This window comes from Perca flavescens, chromosome 1 (genome assembly GCF_004354835.1).
Source record: "Perca flavescens isolate YP-PL-M2 chromosome 1, PFLA_1.0, whole genome shotgun sequence".
Classification (NCBI taxonomy): Eukaryota; Metazoa; Chordata; class Actinopteri; order Perciformes; family Percidae; genus Perca; species Perca flavescens.
Genome location: NC_041331.1, coordinates 20,068,335 through 20,088,627, shown reverse-complemented (window position 1 = coordinate 20,088,627; position 20,293 = coordinate 20,068,335).

Sequence of the window (20,293 nt, the reverse complement as noted above, 5' to 3'; positions counted from 1 at the left end):
AATGTACTTTTGGCTGTTTTGAGCCCCAATTAAATGTTATTTCAAAAGTTATTTTTACATTGTCGTCTATTTACATTTTACATCTATTTAGCAGCTCTTTAAAGTTTTTCCTGTTGATGTCTGTGGTTTGTATGTATGAATGTATGTATGTATGTATGTATTTATGCATACAGTATATGATGTATATGAATAGTGAAATTTGGTTTTAAAGAGTATCATTTTAGCTTCTGCAGCATCTCAATATGATTATTTCTTAAGCTCTCCAAGTAGTTTCCCAGCATATGTGAGCCAAAGAACCAATTGTCGATACCGTTAAGTACTTTATTCTCTCTCAGCCATTGACCAGACATGCATGCATTTTCTTTTTCTCTGCACAGAAACCTGCCAGTAACACACTAGCAGTACGCAGTTAGGTAGTAGGTAGGAGCAATTGGATTCTTCCTCACCAGTGACTCCAGGAGCTATCAGCTCCCGTCCGGAGGAGGAGGATTGGGTTTGAAAGATGATAATAGACTCCTGAAGAAACTAATCTATTCCTAAAGAAGAAAGGAGTATGAACTCTCTCGACTTCCACCTGCCTACCGCTCTCCTTTCACAATTTCCCTCGGCAATAGCATTACAGGTAAATTTTGCAATCGAAATAAGCCAATTAAATGGACTTTGAACAGAATTGCAGCTATTACAAGTGAATAGCAGATGTCTTGAATCATTTTTTGTTCTTATTAGCAAAATGCTTAAGAACATACGGACCATATCTGAGAGCTTCTTGTAAGATTTCTACAATCTGAAGCACTTTAGTATAAAAAGAAATGTCTGTAAAGACACAGGTTGATACTCAGAAGGGATTCATACAATGCTTTAACAATAACAGGCCATTTTAATTTAGCTTGTATAAATATTGCAACTGTAAGAGCTAACTGTAAGAGCTGAGGAGACTGACTTTTTTCAATTCCAAATCCAACTTATCCATATAGATTGACTCATTTCACAGCAGTTTTTAAACTACGCTTAAAAGAAGTGCAACCTGTACTGTGCATTATAATGCTTATGTATATATATATATATATATATATATATATATATATATATACACACACACACACACACACACAGATCATATATATTATGTGTAGCAATACAATTAAATTAATATAAAACCTTTACAACATAAGTTGTAGTTATTCTTCACATCCGCCGTTATAAATAAGTCATTAGTGTTAATGAATGCCAGGTAAAAAAGAATTACTATTCGCAAAGCTGAACCATATGCCGTCTTACATAAGCTGCAGTGTCTTGTCATTTCCACACAATCATTAGGGTTCACAGAGTACCGTATCCTGCACTGTGTGGAAGTGGTGCTCCATTACATAAAGCTTGTTACATCCACTGGACCTTTCGTTTCTAAATAAGCTTGAAAACAAGTCTTGAAAGTTTCATGCTGCAAAAAGGCAGCTGTTAAAAGGCCATGAGCATATGTAAACAAGGCAATATCAAGACCCAGATGGCCCCTGTCAGTCCAAGGCTCCTGGATCTGCCATCCATCTCTGAATCCTCGGCAGGTGGATAATGATGATGATGATGATGTTTGTGATCACCGGTCACATCTGGACTAACTGAGGAGAGAGCAGAAACCAAAAGGCCAGTCAGAAGGATGCTCATTATCAATATAACATCATGGAAGACGTATTACTGTTTGCACTGTTAACTTTAAGTACAAGGATGATCTAATCTACACTAGTCTTCTTGTCAACAAATGAAAGGAAAGACCATGAAAAGACCAAAACCAGACCACTGTTAGTGTCTCAATACTATCTGACTTCCCTCCCCTGTCTGTGGCACTCAGCCCTAAGCCCATTCAATCCTAAAAATGGGTCAGACATATGTAGTTTCATTTATTGAAGTACTGGAGCTTAAGTTCTGTAGTTTAGGCAAACGTTACTTATGTAAATAGTGTATTTGTTGGTTTTGCGCAGTGGATCAATACACATTTGGTGTTCTAACAAGTATTAATGGCAGTAGGAGAGTGTATATGGGATTGACTCAAAATACCATTTTCATGTTAATGATTTTTTTAGGACTGTAGTCAACCAAAGGCAATCTTTTTTTTTTTAAGATTATTTTTGGGGCATTTTTGCCTTTAATTGATAATACAGTTTAGATATGTACGGGGAGAGAGAGGGGCAAGACATGCAGGAAATTGCCACAGGTCGGATTCGAACCCTAGGCCTCTGCGTCGAGAAAAAAATCCTCTACATATGGGCCGAGCTCTACTAGGTGAGCTATCCAGGCGTCCTGTTGACTGAAATTCTACTTATACAACCAATCGATTGGTCGATGGGGGGGAAAAAAAGATTAACATTATCTCTAGATTAACTAAATCGGCTCCAGTGCACTGAGCACACTCTACCTGGTAGCGTTGTGTATCCACCAAAGCTTTTTAACTTGAGGCTAGCGTATGTTTGTAATTCTTTGAAATGGGCGCCGCATATTTACACTATGCTACAAACGCCAGCTGCATGACAAGGAACTGAGCCCCTATTCTGCGATGAACGCTTTTTTTTCTGGTCGCCGAGAATTGAAAAATTCTTTGTGCATGTAAGTATACTTGGCCAATAAATCTGATTCAGATTCTATGAAAGTAACACCAGTAATATTGACCAACCAACTAACCAACCAGAAGGTGTCTATAAGCCCTATAAGTTGTGCGTTTTAATAGTTTTTGGACAACAGTGGAGCTCAGTAGCAGAGTACTAAGCTGTATCAGGCTCTGGTAGTACATGGAATACTTAAAATAGGTTTTGGCCTTTTCATGGAATTTGTTGACAAAAGAAAAGTTTGGAATATCACAAGAAAATTAACCTTGTTTAACAGGGGCAAATCTGTCTTGCTAAAGGCATTTAAAAAAATCATGATTACAAACTGAATGAATCTGATTACAAACTATTCTATGAATTCCAAGTTCTACACCACTCCCTTAACATTTTGAACAGTATTATTATATATGTTATATATATTGTTTTATTTAATCTTATTTTTTCATTTTTTTTCTTATTTATGATTTCTAGTATCTATCTATCTATCTATCTATCTATCTATCTATCCATCTATCTATCTATCTATCTATCTACATTTGGGTTTAGTGTTTTATCCCATAAATAAAACTATAGCCATAATGCTTCACACATATTTCATAGCTGCAGTACATTGTTGCTCCTACTAAACCATTAAGGGAGTTTGTTTATTTTCCACCACCCTATTTATAGTGAGCTGATGCAACTATGGAGCACCTTCAGCCTCCATCTCATCCCCCGAGGTGCAGCAGAGAGCATCTTGGGTGCTCCTTTGTGTCAACACCCATGTTTGTGCCGAGGTGTTTAGGATGAACGCATACACTTCATTACAAATTAGAATAGTTTAAATAAGTATTGATCAACAGATGGATTTCTTTACAGGAAAACGTTTTCTTTTAATTTCTGCACATTCCAGTTTGTAGAGCCTCTGAGATGGCACTGCTCAGTGACTTCTTTTCAAGATCACAATGGCTGTGTAACGTGGACCTATGTTGATGCTTATGCACAACAATTCATACACCATACGAAATAACAATGACAACTGACTAGTCATGTTATGGCAACCGGCCACATGACATAGTTTTGCGGCCGTTACAGGTAAAAAGGGGACTGTGAGCTGGGTATGGGTCACCATGAGGTGACAGTCATGACAGTGTCTGCGGCTGTGTGTGTGTGTGTGTGGTTAATCCTTCTTTCTCTTAAGCTGCTCCCATTGGGTCACACAACACAGACTCCCTCCCTGCAGATTATTTGCTGCTTTATATCACCTTTACACCTAATGACCCTGACTTGTTTTGCTACAAAAGTACCTGATGTACATTCAAATTTACACCACTAGCAATTGAATGGCAGAAAAGTTAGAAAAAGTAAGAAAAGACAAACATCAAACCTTTCAATAACAACTTGATATTTTTATACTTTAAAACTTTCAGGAACAGTTCTGTCAAATTAAACCACTTTTGAAGAATGGAACTTCCATTTCATAACTAATTTAACCACCAGTATAATTCTGATTGTTGCTAAATGAATAATACTGAGCCCTTACAAGTAAGTCGCTTGCTAATCCATCACAGCTGGACTCTTTCTTTGACACTGTAGATAACGTTTGGATACAGGGATATAAGGTAGATAAAGTGAGTTTCTGGGGAGGTAATTTGTTTAATTTTGTTTTGGCTCTCACAGTGAGGAGTGAAAGTGTACAGACAAATTTAACCAACAAGACAGTGCATGTACAGTAATGAGATAATGACTTAAAAGGTTTAAAAATAGCCTTGTTTTACTAACTCTTACCTATAGTTATATACCAGAAATCACCTGGACTTGAACTCAAACACCCCCAATGGTCTACACATTTGAAAATCACACCTTAATAGCAATAGATATCAATTCAGACAAGTGCACCACACCAGGTGTCAACATCCATCTTGCTGTTTACATCTCTTTGGAGGCCTTAAGAATTGAGGGGGGGAGGAATTCAGTGTCGCTTCCTGAGTGACTCCTAAACCCTGCTGATGTCACCTTAGTATACTTCAAATTCCATCCTAGTTCATCCCCACAGGGAAGAAGTAAAGCTGGACCCAGATAGATGACCAGCTGCTCCAAGACTTTCAAGTTTCTCACTTAGGCCCAAGGGTCATAAGTCTGTCATGGGCAGGATTAGTCCAACCCAGACCCTTTCAGAGTCTATAAAGGCTCGGTTATCAAACTTTATCTTACTAGCAGAATAAAATAAGACCAGCTGCAGAGGCAATTTGGACTCTGTGGACTTCAATTCCACTTTTTATGGTGCAGCAGAAATAGCCTGCAATTCCTCTTCCCAGAGCGGGATTCAAGACAATCACTTGTTGGTGTAACGGTAGAATTTCCTTCAGAGGATCATTAAAGTCTAATCTAATTTAAAGTCATTGTTTGCATTCAAATTACAGTTTATCAGTGTTTCTTTTGATTTCTAACTGGTAAATTCACCACATTGAATGTAGAAATAGAAATGTATCTTACTAATGGCCTCTTTCCAATGTAAGGGTCCATAAATGAGCCACCGTTGAAGCATCTGAGAGTGGCTTGAAATTAACTGCCTATTGATTCACTGCAGAGGAGTCCCCAAGACAGCTATTTGAAGGTCTACAGCTCACAGATAGTTCGTCTGAGTTTTCCACCCAAGAGCATTGAACTTCAACACCACATATTTCATTACTTTGTGGTAATGTCTGAAGTTCTACCATGGACTCTAACAGTTTTTGAGGAAAACAATGTCTTGGTTACCTTGTTTCAAGCCATTCTAGCGTGGTATGGAAAGCCTGCAGGAAGACTCAGCTCGATTTGTGCCAGTTCTCATTGATATTCAACGAGCTAAGCGGCTTGACTCTGGCTAACAGCTAGCCAATGAGAGCCTGGTTATCAGAATCCTTTACCCAGCGCAACTGGGCGAGCTCATGAACAGTAATGAGCTCAGGCAACATGATGTCAGACTGACCAGCTTTTGTAATTGGCCTGATATCTCTGCTTATTTCTTTTCAGTGGCTAGAGCTGACAGAGGAGGTAGCAGTTCATTTTCACATTCACCACATAACACAAACACATATGGACCGAACATATTTCAAAAAATACAAGTAAAAACAGTTTTGTGTGGCAGGGCACATTTAACCAATTCCTCTTACTGAAGCTTCAAGGTCTCTAATGCAGCAACAAGCTGTAGATAGAATGAAAGAATGTACCTTACAGATGAATAAATTCTGCACCACTGAGACCACTTTTTTTTTAGTTTAACAGCAAAAGAAACACCAAGCAACTCATGTTGTGACAGTAAAACCTCAAACAAAGTCATGCACATGAGGTCTGCCTTCAAAAATGGAAAACTACACCATTTGTTTTTGAGTTACACAGAGTGCTTTAATAAAAAAAAGATTGATTAATTAATGTGCATGAATGTATTGAATATAACCTGCATATTTAATGTGTATATACTGTAGAGTGAGTGTATTTAATATACAAATGATATTACTATAGAAGGAAATAAAAGTATTAAAGTAGAGAGACATTAAATAATACTTCAGAAAAATTTAAGAAAAAAGATTTAAAAGACAGCACTGACATTTACAGTAAGCTATTTCTTGGTTCATCCCAAACTGGGGTCCTACATGTGAAAGATTACATTAGGGCTTCGACCTCATCCTTTCCCTTAACCCCACATCTTGTTCAGAAGAAGAAGGAATTTTGTAACCGGACACTATTAGGTTTCTGAGGATTGAAGGACAAAAAAATAGGATGCAGAATTAGATTGTGTTTCATTTCGTTGGGATTAACGATTCTGCAATGCAACACCAAGCTGTGCATTAAAAATAATCTTTAAAATGTTGAAATAAATTCTCGAACTAACATGTAAGTAATGGAGGTCTCTTCATTTGGCACATCAGGCATGTACATGTTACTTAATATCTAACATATACACACACAGTATTGACTGTGAATGCACTGCGGCTATTAACAACCATCATCATGGCTGAATCTTTTGGCTATAAGTGGGGTTGTTTTTATGAATGATAATGAAAGCCCAGGAGAAGGAGCATATTACCCCTCTAAAGCACAACTACATCCTCAATATAAAAACCCAACAGAGCATACATGTTTCTTGTGCTACCATTGCAAATGTAGTCTCTAACAGCTAATGGCTGAAAATAGCTATAATGGTCTGTCCAAGTGAAATGATTTGCTTGGGAAGTTTTTGCAGTAATGACAAGTTTTATTAAACCCTCAGCAGAGAGGTTAGGATGTCTGAAAAGGTGCTTGGTCTGAAAAGAGACATAGGTCAGAAAGAGAGGCTTCCAACTGAAGTGAAATCAATAGAAGTTGATTCCTGAGGACTTGGACCAACAATGATCAATACCACACTAAGTGCACCAGGAAAAAAACACCTAACAACTGCAATGATGGAAAGTGCCTTTTGTGTGATTACTGTATATGAGGGTAACCATTCAGAGCTTTATGTCCACATCTTCAGCTGGTCTGTTTGAGTAACAGGATTATTATAAACAGCTCAAGTTTGTCAAACTTCATTACAGCTTCCATTCTTTTGGTTCAGCAGATTTATTACTATAGAGAGGATTTTTACATGGAAACAAACAGCATGTCCTCTATCACTTCCTGATGATTCCAGCTTGGTACTGAAAACAGTATATTAGGTTGTAAAATGCATTACTGTTGAAATCAAACTGCTCAGACAGTGACATTAATAGTGTTCTCTGGTTGTTCTCTGTTGTTTTAGATTAGGATATACGGTTTCAGTTTCATCTAAGTATTCAAATTAAAACTACTCAGATAAAGAATGAGTTCAGATTATTTCAATTAGAACTGGTCAACAAGCTAACACAATGCAGTTTACATTTTGGCAATACAAGATTTAAAAAAAAGAAAGCCATTTTTGCCTTTGTTTGACAGGACACCAGTATAGAGGGAGACAAGAACACACACAGAGAGAAGGGATAATGACATGCGACAAAAGTTTCACTGGGATCGAGGTGCTGGTATGCGTCTTATCCAATCAACCCCAATTCAAGATCTTTAGCTGACACTCTTTTATCTATATTAGCTTGTCATATGTTGCATAACTCTAATATATCAAAGTAGTAGGGGAAAAACACAATATGTATCTCTGAAAAATGGAAGAGTAAAGGTATGGAATCTTACAAAATGGAAATACTTAAGTAACACTACTGTACCAGAACCACGAAATTGTACATGCACACAGGGTGCGATTTGCAAGGGGGATGCGTGGGATTTCCCCTCTTCTGGTCTATAGCCGCTTTCCAACCGGAGGGATTTTTGTCAGTTCCTAGAACATAACGTTCCTAGAACCCTTTTTTTCTCCTGTTCCGACTGGACCAATTTGGGGATTATTAAGTGCCTCTGGCCACAGTTCCTGTAACTCTTTCAGCTCCTACTTCAGGGCAGGGTCTTTTCCCTTTTCCGCATAGTGGTGGTTAGATGGCTGTGATTATAATAACAAAAGGTCAGTTCCTATGGACACTTGGCCAGTGTGAATGCAAATGGAAAAAAACGGTTTTGGGAGAGAGTAGTTAGTAGAACTGTTTAGAAGTGGACTGTTCCTATAACTACGTTCTTGTAACTACTTGGTTGGAAAGAGGCTTATATATCCCTGCCTCTGCTGAATTACTTTAATCCCCAGTGGGAACTGGGGACAGTTACGTTTAGGCACCAAAACGACTAGTTAAGTTTAGGAAAAAGATCGTGGTTTAGATGAAAACACTCCCGGGGAACGAACAAGCGTTTCCTGGGTAAAAGTATTTCGTTTTCGCTGCAAAGAGAACTCCCCTATCTGGCTTGAAAGCGTTGTTTTATGTGGAAACATAAATTGTGCTATATCATTTTGAGATTATTTTCCATTGAATATGGAAGTTCATAAATAAGTGTTTGGGCATGCCTGGCCAAGTGGCACTATATCCATGGTATTGAAAGGGGTATTTAATTATTGCATGTTTTGTTTTATTGTGAATGATCAAAACACTTCTCACGCTCTGCTTTTTTCACAATTCGCACCCTGCTTGCACGAATGTACTTCAATTACTCCCAGCTCTAGTTACTGTATTTGAGAGAGATAGTTGTATCTTTTGACAGTATTGTTCCTATTTGTCATCATGTCTTTGCATCTGAATAAAAATGGGTTCACAGCCATTTGTGATAAACACAAATATCATAAAATGTAAATATGTGTAAATAGGCTTCCATTGGGCTTATTTGTGTTTTCAGAAACAAAGAATCACTTTCTGAAAGAGCCAGGGCCCTTCTACTAGCTTTTCTACCAGGCCTGGGGCAGGAGCTTCACCACATTTAACGACATTGATTTCTGTGTTATTTGACAGTGTTATTAGACTTCCTGCTGCCAGAAATACACCCGAGAACTGAACCTAAGAGAAGTCTTATAACCTTCTTTTCAGTCTGCTGTGAACAAGTAGCATTACAGTAGAGGGATTAAACCATCATTATATTAGGAAGCAAGAGCAAAAAGCAGTGATTCAATTTTCTAATCCTTCTTTTCCTGAATGTTTCATTATAGTTTTGTGGCAAGAGGGTGAGTAAATAATACCCCAGTATCCAGACTCAAAGAGATTTTTGAGCACATTTTAATCCTATAAATACGAATCCAACAATAATCCTACAATGAATGACAGGTGTTGTTTGTTTGTATCTTTCAGGTAGGCCTTATTATTGTTGTCAGTGATCAAGCCGCCAAAGCTGTGTTGTAAAATGGTGTTTGAGTCGTAAGTGGATACATAGTTTTGTGTGTACAGGGAGTACAGCAGGGGACTCAAAACACAGCCCTGGGGTACTCCGGTGTTAGGGATGAGGGTGGAAGAGGTGTGTCCGCCCACCCTCACCAACTAAGGATCTGCCTGTCAGGAAGTCAAGGAGCCACATGCACAGTGAGGCGTTTAATCCCAGGTCCTTGAGCTTTATGACAAGCCTGGAGGTAACTATGGTGTTAAACATTGAACTGCAGTCAATAAACAAAACAAAATATTCACATTATACTGTATAGATGAAGTCCTCTCACAGTATTGCAAAGAAAAACAAACCTTTCATAAAGCAATGTGTTTTGACGTTTACTATTTATCTAAAATATGCTTATAATTGCTGTTCTTTATTCTTCATTTGTCCATTTTAGTGGCTAGATGTATATGGTAAAATTGTAAAAATGACCACACCATATTTCTATCAACTGTCATATTTTTTGAATATAATTTTTTATCCGTCCTGTAAGTGCTCACAAACTTGAATACAAGTCTATAAGGGTGTCATGTGTGACAACAGATGTGTTGTTGGCATTTGTTGCATTTTCTTTGCATTGAAACTGGTCCTTATTGTGGATAATCTGATAAATGCAGCATTTAGGAGTTTAGCCTGACACAAACTCCACAATATTTTCGTCCTCTCCGGTATCTCCATTAATCTTGTCGGGCTCCTAAAAAAAAGGAGCATATTTCTGGAACCTGTCTTTTATCATTTTTCACAAATAGAAAAATGTCTGTGTCAAAACGGATGCTTCTGTCCCCTATCCTGTCCATCAAATCAGACAGCATAAGACGGGTCTATGCTGTCACCACGTCTCCGATGAAGATGTTTGTCTTGTTTTAGCTGCCTATGTGGTTGCAGATCTTCCCTGAACAAGTGCTACATCATCCGTCGTACTGTTCATGAACCAATATCTTCGTCCTGCACCATCGCTTCAAAAAGCCATAACAGCAAGAGGACCCAACAGCTCTGCTCGAAAGCCCTTACTTTATGGCCCTGCAGGTGATGATATAGAAGGCCTTGAGAAAAGGATGAGCTAAATTATCCCTGTCACACTTTGAAAACCACATTCAAGGAGACACACACTAACTGTACACTTATGTTTTTGCGTGCAGCTATAAGCCTCTATAGATGAATTTGAATGATCAGTGTACAGCCCAATATGTATGGCATATAGAGCATGGAAAGCAGGATAAGTGTAAATAAAAAGACACATGCATATTTCTGAGCCAGTTGTTTTCCCCCAGAATTGTTTTGTTTACACAAGAATGAGATCAACTGAGGGGAGAAGCTAAATGAAGAGAAACCACCTGAGACCTCTTGGAGAGAAGGCTGAGTGCTCCCATTCTCAAACTGAACAACTGAATATAGCTCTGTGCTGGAGATGGCATCCCCTTTCAATTAGATTCAAACGCCCAGAGAAAACGGAATAAATTAACTCTTTATCCATAAAAATCACATCATTTTGCACAATTTCACTCATTTAAGTCGCTTGTTCAATTACAGCGTTTAATAAATAGCCAGTTTATGATGATTGATCCACCGTGAACGCTCTAATCGTTTTTTTTTTCTCTTTCTCTTTCTTAGTGTTGACATAATCAAATGGTATCACATCTAAATTTTTCAGCTGCTATGTGTGTTTACTGTATAGCAGTGCTAGAAGAGACACCTGATTTGGTGCAAATGGATTCATCCGACATCAAGTCTCATTTTATGAAATATTTTGAAATTTTATGGCCAAACACTCCATCAGTCTCAGCTATTCTTTGCATTTAGTGCTAATTAGCTAATTATGTCAACATTCTAACAAGCTGAACTAAGCTAAAATGGTTAACATAATACCTGGCAAACATCAGCATGTTAGCATTGTCACTGCAACTATGTTAGCATTTAGCTGAAAGCACTGCTGTGCAGTATGCAACCATTGTTTTTCCCAAACAACAAATGAGAAATCAAAAAGCATTAACATATTTTGAGCTGTCTCAGAGTTTGACAGCTCTGTCCAGAGACAGCTGGACTCTCTAAAGGTAAAAGCATTGCATTTCTATCTTGTACACTTACTGAAAAGCAATCATAGACTGGCCAGGTTGGTAAACACTGTGTTTACTGACGGCAAACATGCCAACGCTGACTGTTTGGGTTGAAAATATATAAAACAAACAGATGCCTTTTGTAGGTGCCATCATGTAAAGTCACTTGGCACAGTTCCAGTAAGTAACTACATTGTATTAAACAGATACAACATTAGAGTAATCACATTAAGCACACATCAGTAAAATGATTTGTTAAGCATACATCAGTAAAAAGGTTGTGTACAGGGCTGGACTGGGACAAAAAAATCGGCCCTGGCATTTTTGGCCCAGGCGGCCCACACCCACCGTGATTGACACATTCCCTGCAGACAGTCCTCTTAAAATATGCGTGCATTCTATGATATGAGTTGCCTAGTGTTCAGCCGCGTTCATGTGATAGTTTTGGATCCTTCAAGAGGGGTGTCAAGATTTATCTGTTGATATTACACTTAAATAATTAATTCATTCTTAGAATTATGATTTGTATATTTATGGTATTTTTATATATATTTTTATTATTGATATTTGATATTGTATTGTCATTATTGTTATTATTACTATTTTGCTTAATATTGGCTTAGCAACTTTAAATTTAATTTTAACTATTGTAAGATTCATATTTTGTTGCTTTGGACAAAAGTGTCTGCTAAATACAATAACCATAACCCTTCTCAAAAGCTACAATAAAGCTGAGAGTAGTATATGCCCTGGAAAAGAGCACCAATACAAGAGAAGCTAATTAAGCCATTCAAGGAACACTAATGCTTGTATCACCACTGATTTTATAGATCACACAGACTTTTCAGCTACCCAACAGGCTAACCGCCAGCATTTTCAATGTAAGCTTAAACAGTTAGGTTACCTGACAGCCACTAACTTTAACTAACGTTACAGACAAACTGCTTGTTGTCGTTATGACTTGACACACACACACACACACACACACACACACACACACACACACACACACACACACACACACACACACACACACACACACACACACAGCCTCCCTCCCTGAGAGTCCCTGTTAATTTGCCTACTCCTTACCACATCGTCCTCTAGCCTACTATCTTTTCCTCACTCGCTCCCGTGGCCCTGTCGCCTCCTCCTCGCGGCTCTGTCATGAAGCTGTTTCTCTCTTCTCTCTCCTCGGCTTCAGGTTATGCTGATGTTGAAGCAGCTACTACAGCCCCAAACATGTCCGAAATTTTTGAGGAATCCGCCTGTAGATTGTTTATCTTTTTCTCCTGTAATTTCTCTGCACCTCCCTTGCACTTTAGTGATCGTTTGTCCATTTTAACGGTGGATGCTGAACTTCCAGCATAACTATTACTGCTTGTGTCGCAGGGCCGGGAGGCGTGGCCATGGTGGGATTCGTAAATTTGCGGCCCGGAGTGCAGAAGGGGGTTCCTGGATTTGATTGGGTCAGGCCAGTGCCATTAAAGAAAATTAAACAATGGGCCGCTGTGAATTCTTTATGGGCCTGCCCGGCCAAAAAATTAAAAAAGGCTTATTTATATCGGCGATTTGGCCCAAAAGTGCGTCGGCCCACCGGGAAAATGCCCGGTATGTCAGATGGCCAGTCCAGCCCTGGTTGTGTAGCAAGGTTTAGAATAACTGAAACAGAGATACAATCTTTGCTCTCCTTAGATAAAGATAGTCTGACAATACCTCAAGAGTCCAATCACCTTGAATCAGGGCAACCGGCATTTAGTCTGATTTAATTTACCTTTACTTAAAGCTAAAGTATTTCAAATGTCTGGTCTGACCCCCAATACAACCAGCATCCATCCTGTTTGTGCAATTAGAGAAAAACAGGATCAATGGAATCTAATTTAAGACAGAAGCATTATTCTAAAACACAGAGCCTGATGCATCTCTGCATGGAGCCAGCAGAATGATTAAGTGCCTTGGTTATATCCTGTATAGCTCTGCTGCACATGCCACAGTGAGAGTGTTCATGTCCTGGATCCCATCACCCCAGCCTCTATTACATCCTCAGAGCAGTCAATACTGGGCTCTGACCGCCAGTCAGTCACTCTCAGGTTGCACACACAGGCAGAATACAAATTAACTTGGAAAACTCAAAGCTCTGCATCCACTCTGTGTCCACACTTTTTCTTAACAGGCTGCTGTTTGGACAAACCTGTTCCCTTAAATTTGGTTTGTCACAGAGAAAACTACATCTACACAAGGCACATAATCACTGAACACACAAGCTGTAAATATTAGAAAGGATTCAATTCCTAGGTAGCAAAACTTGTAAAGAAACTGCTATAAGAATAAGAATAAGAAACATGGCTCCATATTGTACATGAGGCTACTCTGCCAAGGAGGTTATGTTTTCGGTTTGGTTTGTCCATGTGTTTGTCTGTCAGCAGGATTACGTAAAAACTAGTGAGCCCGATTTGCTTGAGACTTAGTCAAAGGGTGTACCATGGGCCAAGGAAGAACCCATTACATTTTGGAGCGGGTCCGAATCACAGGGTTGATACATTAATTATTTTTCACTTACGTTAACATTGCGAGATAGGGCATATCTGCTGCATTTCATGTACTTCTGGAAAAATCGGGAAAAAGAGTTCCCGACTTGGAAAATTCACAATGCATCTTGTGAAATACGCCGCCTTGGCGAAGGTCTGCTCTCTGCAAGTGCCCTTCTAGTTAGCTTATGATATATTTTGCTGTGATGATGATGATGATGATGATGATGATGATGATGATGATGTGTAGTAAACAAAAATAATAAGTTGAATTAAATCAGTGAAGTCTATGAAGCTTGTAGAGCAGGAAAATGAATAATTGTCAAAAAGTCAATTGTCGGACAATTAATCGCAACTATTGTTAACGATTAATTGTCATTATGCAAGCAAAAATGAAAAGCATTCACTGGTTCCAGTTTTTCAAATGTGATGATTTACTGCTTATCTTTGTCATATATGAGATTTATGGTGTCTATACTGTATCTTTAGATTTTGGAGGAGAAAGTTGAATACATCACCTGTAAGCTTTGGGGAATTATTACAACCACTTTTCACTTTTTTTCTGACCCATTGTAAACTAAATGACTAATCATGCAATGCACTACTACAGTAGCTAAGTAAAATCTTTGGCAAAATAATCTTTTACATTTCCTAAACCTAATGAGAACAATTTGACTGGCAGAAGTAAAACAAATCCTTCATTCCTGGCGAATGATAAAAGAAAAGCTCAAAACAACCTTGTTAATATTGTATCAGATGGAGTCAGAGAATGTTAACAAAAGGAGGGAATGTTTTCAATGTTTCATGCACAGTTCCTTTTTTCCACTGAGGAAAACAAACATTGGGGCCTGATGAAATTGGCATGCGCTGGTAAAGGTCTCTGCAAACCTGCCCTACTCAGTCTCCTTTCTTTTCCCTCACCATATCTTTGGAGTTAACCCTCATTGAAGTCAACTTCATGCAACAGCAAACTAGCAACTTTTTGTGCCATATAAACAGGACAAGGTCAGATATTTTATCTCTGTGTTCAAAAATACAGTATGAATGAATGGTGACATTAAAGTCCCTGAAAACCTTTTTTCTGAGTCACCCTCTCAGTGATGAACACAAAATGTTCTGTCAAAGTTACAACAATCTTGGTTTATTTTACAAGACAGATTTTCTGTATTGAAGTGGGTGGGGCGCGGTTGGACAAAGGTGGTGTCATGTATTTCAGTGCACGGATTAGGATTTAACAAACATCTGAATCTAAACGTGATGGCATTTGTGTGGTTACTTACTTTAATGTTGCCAGGTAACTGCCAATCAAATCTGATCAAACTAGCGCCCTTTATATAGAGAGTGTGGCCAACTCAAATCATGGGGGCAATATTGGATACCAACGTTGGATGACTCTACAGTGTAACCCTATGGGGCGAATATGCTAATCTTGAAATAAATCGCTTATTTTCACTATAAACAGGCATATAAATGTTATTATCAACGTTTGTCAATATGTAAAAGGACCTTACTGTTGTGGTGTTGAGCGTTTTGTTTTCCTGTTTTGATTGTGGATGACGATTGTATGTTTCGGTTTCCCTGTTTTTGATGATTATTATGGTTGTGTATATTTCTGTTTCTGTTTCCTGTATTTCCCTGTTGGTTGTGTATGTTTCTGTGAGGATTGTTTATGTTTCTGTGAGGATTGTTTATGTTTCTGTTTAACCTGTTTTGATTGTGTATTATTCTGAGTAGGGTGTGTTTCTGTTTCCTGTTTTATTTTGGTAGTCTGGTTTTCTGTCTTGTCTTATCTAGTTTTACTTCCTGTGTTTCCCCGCCTGTCTGATTGTCCTGCCTGATGTGTTTCACCTGCTGGATCACCTGTCCCTTGTTTGCTCGTTACCTTGTGTTTCCTTTGTCTTGTGTCAGATCGTTTTGTGTTTTTGCCTGGTCAGTTTGTTCCTGTCAGTGTGTTGCCCTCTCATACCTGCATTTAGAATCTTCCCTGCGGTTTTTTGTTCCTGTAAGTTTTCGCTGTAAGTTTGTTCCAGTCTCTGTTTTTGTTAACACCCTTTTCGTCGTGTTTTTCATCATTTTGGACATTAGTTTTTTTGCCTGCTCCCTTTGGACTCCCTGTTTTGTTTCTGCTTCCTTCATTTTTGGATTGCCTTTGGTTTGCTCCCTGTTTTTGTATTTAATAAATCCTCGAGCTCAAACCTTCTCCTGCCTGCCTGCCTTATCTCTGCATTTGGGTCCACTATTCCCTGCTCATAACACTTACAGAAATATTCCAGTGTATATTTACCTTCTATATCGTAAATGGGCCTAAAAAAAATGGCCATTGTAGTGAGTTACCACGTCGCCTATTAAGTCTCTGAGCAGTGTTTACCTTTCTAATGTCCGCTAGCATACATACAGGCTAACTATAGCTAGCTTTGTGTGCAACGTAACAAAAACCCACCCATCTCAGAGGAGCGAAGCTCAATATTTCATTCAATAAAATTATGGTACAAAAAGAGCACTAATGCACAAACAGGTCTTATGTTGACAACGTGGACGCAGATATAGGAAACTCCGAAGGCGGTCGTAATGTTTACCTAGCAGGCTAGGCTAACATCCCCGTCCAAGCTGTATGTTCACTATTATGAACATAATAAAAGACACCTGGACTCGGTTGAGACCAAAAGCCATATGAGTATGGCAAGATCACAAGCATCTAGGTACATTTGTGCTGGCGAAAAAGCTAACACTAGCATAAGGCTAACTTCAAACTTTATTCATTTCTAAAGCAGTGTTAGAACTTTTTTGACAGCATGGTACACATTAACGATGGTATTACTATATTTGTCCTATGTAATTTGATATATCGAAGAGAGAAATTGACTTTACCTCACAATAATGAACAGCTCCCATACTTTTCGCCTTTTTGCTTCACGTGGGGGACTTGTGAAATCGTTTGCCGCTTCCCTGTCTTTCATTGCAGCTAAACGCACAACAGCTGGGCATTTTTTCAGTGATTTATGTCATTTTTAAAAATAATTGATTACATTTTTCCACTATTCCCTGCACTATGTCAATGGGAATCAGATGAATGTTGGTATCAAATGGAGTCCACGAAACACGTGACCACCTCGGAACCAATCGCATAACGGGATGGCTCAGAACATTTGATTCCCTAGTTGGCCACACTCTCTATATAAAGGGCACTAGATCAAACCACACCACACCCACACAGTCTTGAATGAAGCAGATTAGCAGAGATTTTAATTGTTAACCTTAAATAAAAACTAAGGATATTTATTTCTGAATTTTAATTCTGATTGTTGCTTAGTTGGTCATCAAGATTTTATGATGCAGAGAAATTTTTATTTGAAAGATCTGAAATCCAAGTTTTCATGGACTAACTGTAGGGCGTTTTCTAGTCTCACATTGCCAGACCTTTATCCATACAACATTCCTGGATAGGAGAAAAACATGCTTCTTTTTTTATAGGCATTTCTTTAAACCAATCACAATCGTCTTGGGCGGCGAAAAGGGTCGGACGCAGCAACAGTGCCTCTGCAAAATAGCCTCGGGAAGGAACTTGTTGGGACTATCCAACGAAACGCTCCATGGTTCGGTTAAAGCAGACCAAACAGCTCAGGTGTCAAAGCACCCTTAAAGGCATGATTGTTCTTTAGGTGCTCGAATAAAAGCAGGATTAGTAAAATATTTCCTGTGTGATTAAAATGGATTTTGCACCTATTAATTAAATGTAATAAAACAGTTGCATTTGATGATGTGGGAATACTTTTTGTCAATACCCATCTGGCTCTATTTGTGGGGATCTGTTGAGAATCAGAGGGACGTATTGCACTCTGTTTCAGCCTTGAAGCATTATGTACGAATTAGATGCTGACCTCAGCTAACCGCCTCAGCAACCAATTGGAATGCACTGGTCCCACTTTAGATTGCATATACGATAAAACATGCACACACAGTCAAAAAATACAGAAGTTGATTTAAAGAGGGAGAACATTGCTAAACCAAGCGGCTCACCATCATCACTTTCACAGTTATAATAAAACACCTTGATCAAAAATTATTTTACAATTTGAGTAACCAGCTCATTTCAGGTTCTTAAATAATAAGATATTTTATTATATATAGTATAATATTATATATATACCGACTATATATATACTATATATATATACTATATATATATATATATATATAAAACCATATAATTTTTTTTTGAATTTGCACTGTTCCCCCTCTTATTAACCTTCCATTAACCTTTAGGTAAACATAGACAGCTCTGAGCATTATACCCTTGGATCACACAGCAAAAGGCTTGGCCCAATTCATCAGACCAGCTGTGGAATTGCGTATGGGTGATTAGGCCACTAATAGCTGCTCGCCTCACTGAAGATGAAGATCTTGCAGAAGCTGCTCGAGAGCGAGGAGGTTACAAAACAGCTAAAGCTCCGTTTGAGTCTGCACGTCCTCTCTGACACAGGTAATTTGAGGGATTCATTCATTAGTGATTGGTAAATCAATACGAGAGGAAACACGGATGGTGACGATTTTGATCGTGTTTGCCAAGTGAAGCCTCAATTTTATTTTGTCCAAAATGTATTCAGTGGAATTCAATTTCAGTTCGTAGACGACAAAATACATCACTCGTCATGGCCTTCTAGCATGACACATAAGCATTGCCGATCTGTCAGGGATAACAATCTATCTACCACAACCTCTTAACCATAGCCCCATTTGGGACTGTCCCATCCACTGTGTAAGTTTTTATAGTGCACCGTCCTCTTCACGCACCAAACCGTAACAGGCTCATTACTGCCCACTGAATCAATGGTACTTGATTGTTGGTGAGAATTACAGTTGTTGTTGGTGTTTTTTTCTCAACAATCACAAGGGGCAACAAGGAGTCCATTCCACACTCAAAAACAAACGTCGACAAGCAACACAAAGGAGATTTATGCTAAAGAAGTTTAAATTAGTATTTTTCAGTTTACAAGATAAAAGACTCTAAGGGTGAAGACTGTTGTTGTGGGATAAATGTAATGTTTTTTTTAGGTATTTGAACAAACAACAAATGCTATCATTTTTTGTTCTGTGTGAACGAACGTGTCTCGATGAGGAAGTCACATGTATGACCTAACTGTTGATCAAGGAATAAAAAGACAGCCAAGCGGTTTGATACTAAAGCATGCAAAAATAAGTAAGTAAAATAGAAGAGGGTATGTTGGTCACATGTGTTTCTTTTTCATAGAGTAACAAATTTCATGCTTGAAAGAACAGATGTACGCGTCTTTTTAAGCTACTATTACTGCAATTATATGCAAATCCTACAGCTTTGAATATATAAATAAGTATTTACTTGAATTGCATTTCTTGTCTTAGCACATAAAAATGACTACTCTTGCAACATCATTAGCCTGCAGACACTTCATCATCACTACAGTGGATATATATACGACTGGTGTGGAGTGCTTACAGGATCGTGTCTGTCAGTATAAGACCCTGTGAAACTTCAGGGAATGAAATAAGATCGAAGGGTCTTTTTGTTTTTAAGGGTCTTTGATAAAACTAAACATTGATAAAACAGATTTATATGTATGGCTTCTTCAATAGCACTTCATTTTCATAAAGTGTAGGAACACAGGATATAGATAATTCCTATGTATGAACTCTACTGATCTTGCAGGCTTAATGTATAAAAAACGAGTTTACAATTGTCACGACGCCTCTTATGGGTATTTAATTCTCTATCTTATTATATTTCACAAATGTCAAGCTTTTCTTTTCATTTTAAATTTCTGTGTTGCACAGTTCCATATGTTACAGTATTTTCTGTATTACTCTTCTGTACACAGGTACTGATAAATAAACATGTATTTATTCTAAGCTCTCATTTACATTTAGTTGTTTTTTATTTGGTACACCTAGCTAAATGTAATGGAGTCTAATACAATAAAGCCTACCTTCATAAAATGTATAATGTTCAGTTTCTGTTGTAACTGTTTGAGAGGTGTTGATTCAACTGTACAGTCATTTAGAGGATGTCGTGTGTGGTGCTGTTGAATTGTATTGCTCGATACCTAGTCTGCCTTCACTGAAATAAATGGGGTAAAGAAAACTTTTTAAAATATTACATTAGTTTCAGCTACTGTGTACCTAATAAACTGGCAACTAATTGTTTGTTATTTACTGGGTTTAAGGAGAGTGATGTGTGTGTGTGTGTGTGTGTGTGTGTGTGTGTGTGTGTGTGTGTGTGTGTGTGTGTGTGTGTGTGTGTGTGTGTGTGTGTGTGTGTGTGTGTTCCAGAGGAATCTAGTCTAACGGTCCAGCCTATTCCTCCAGTTCAGTCAGGCTCTCCCTG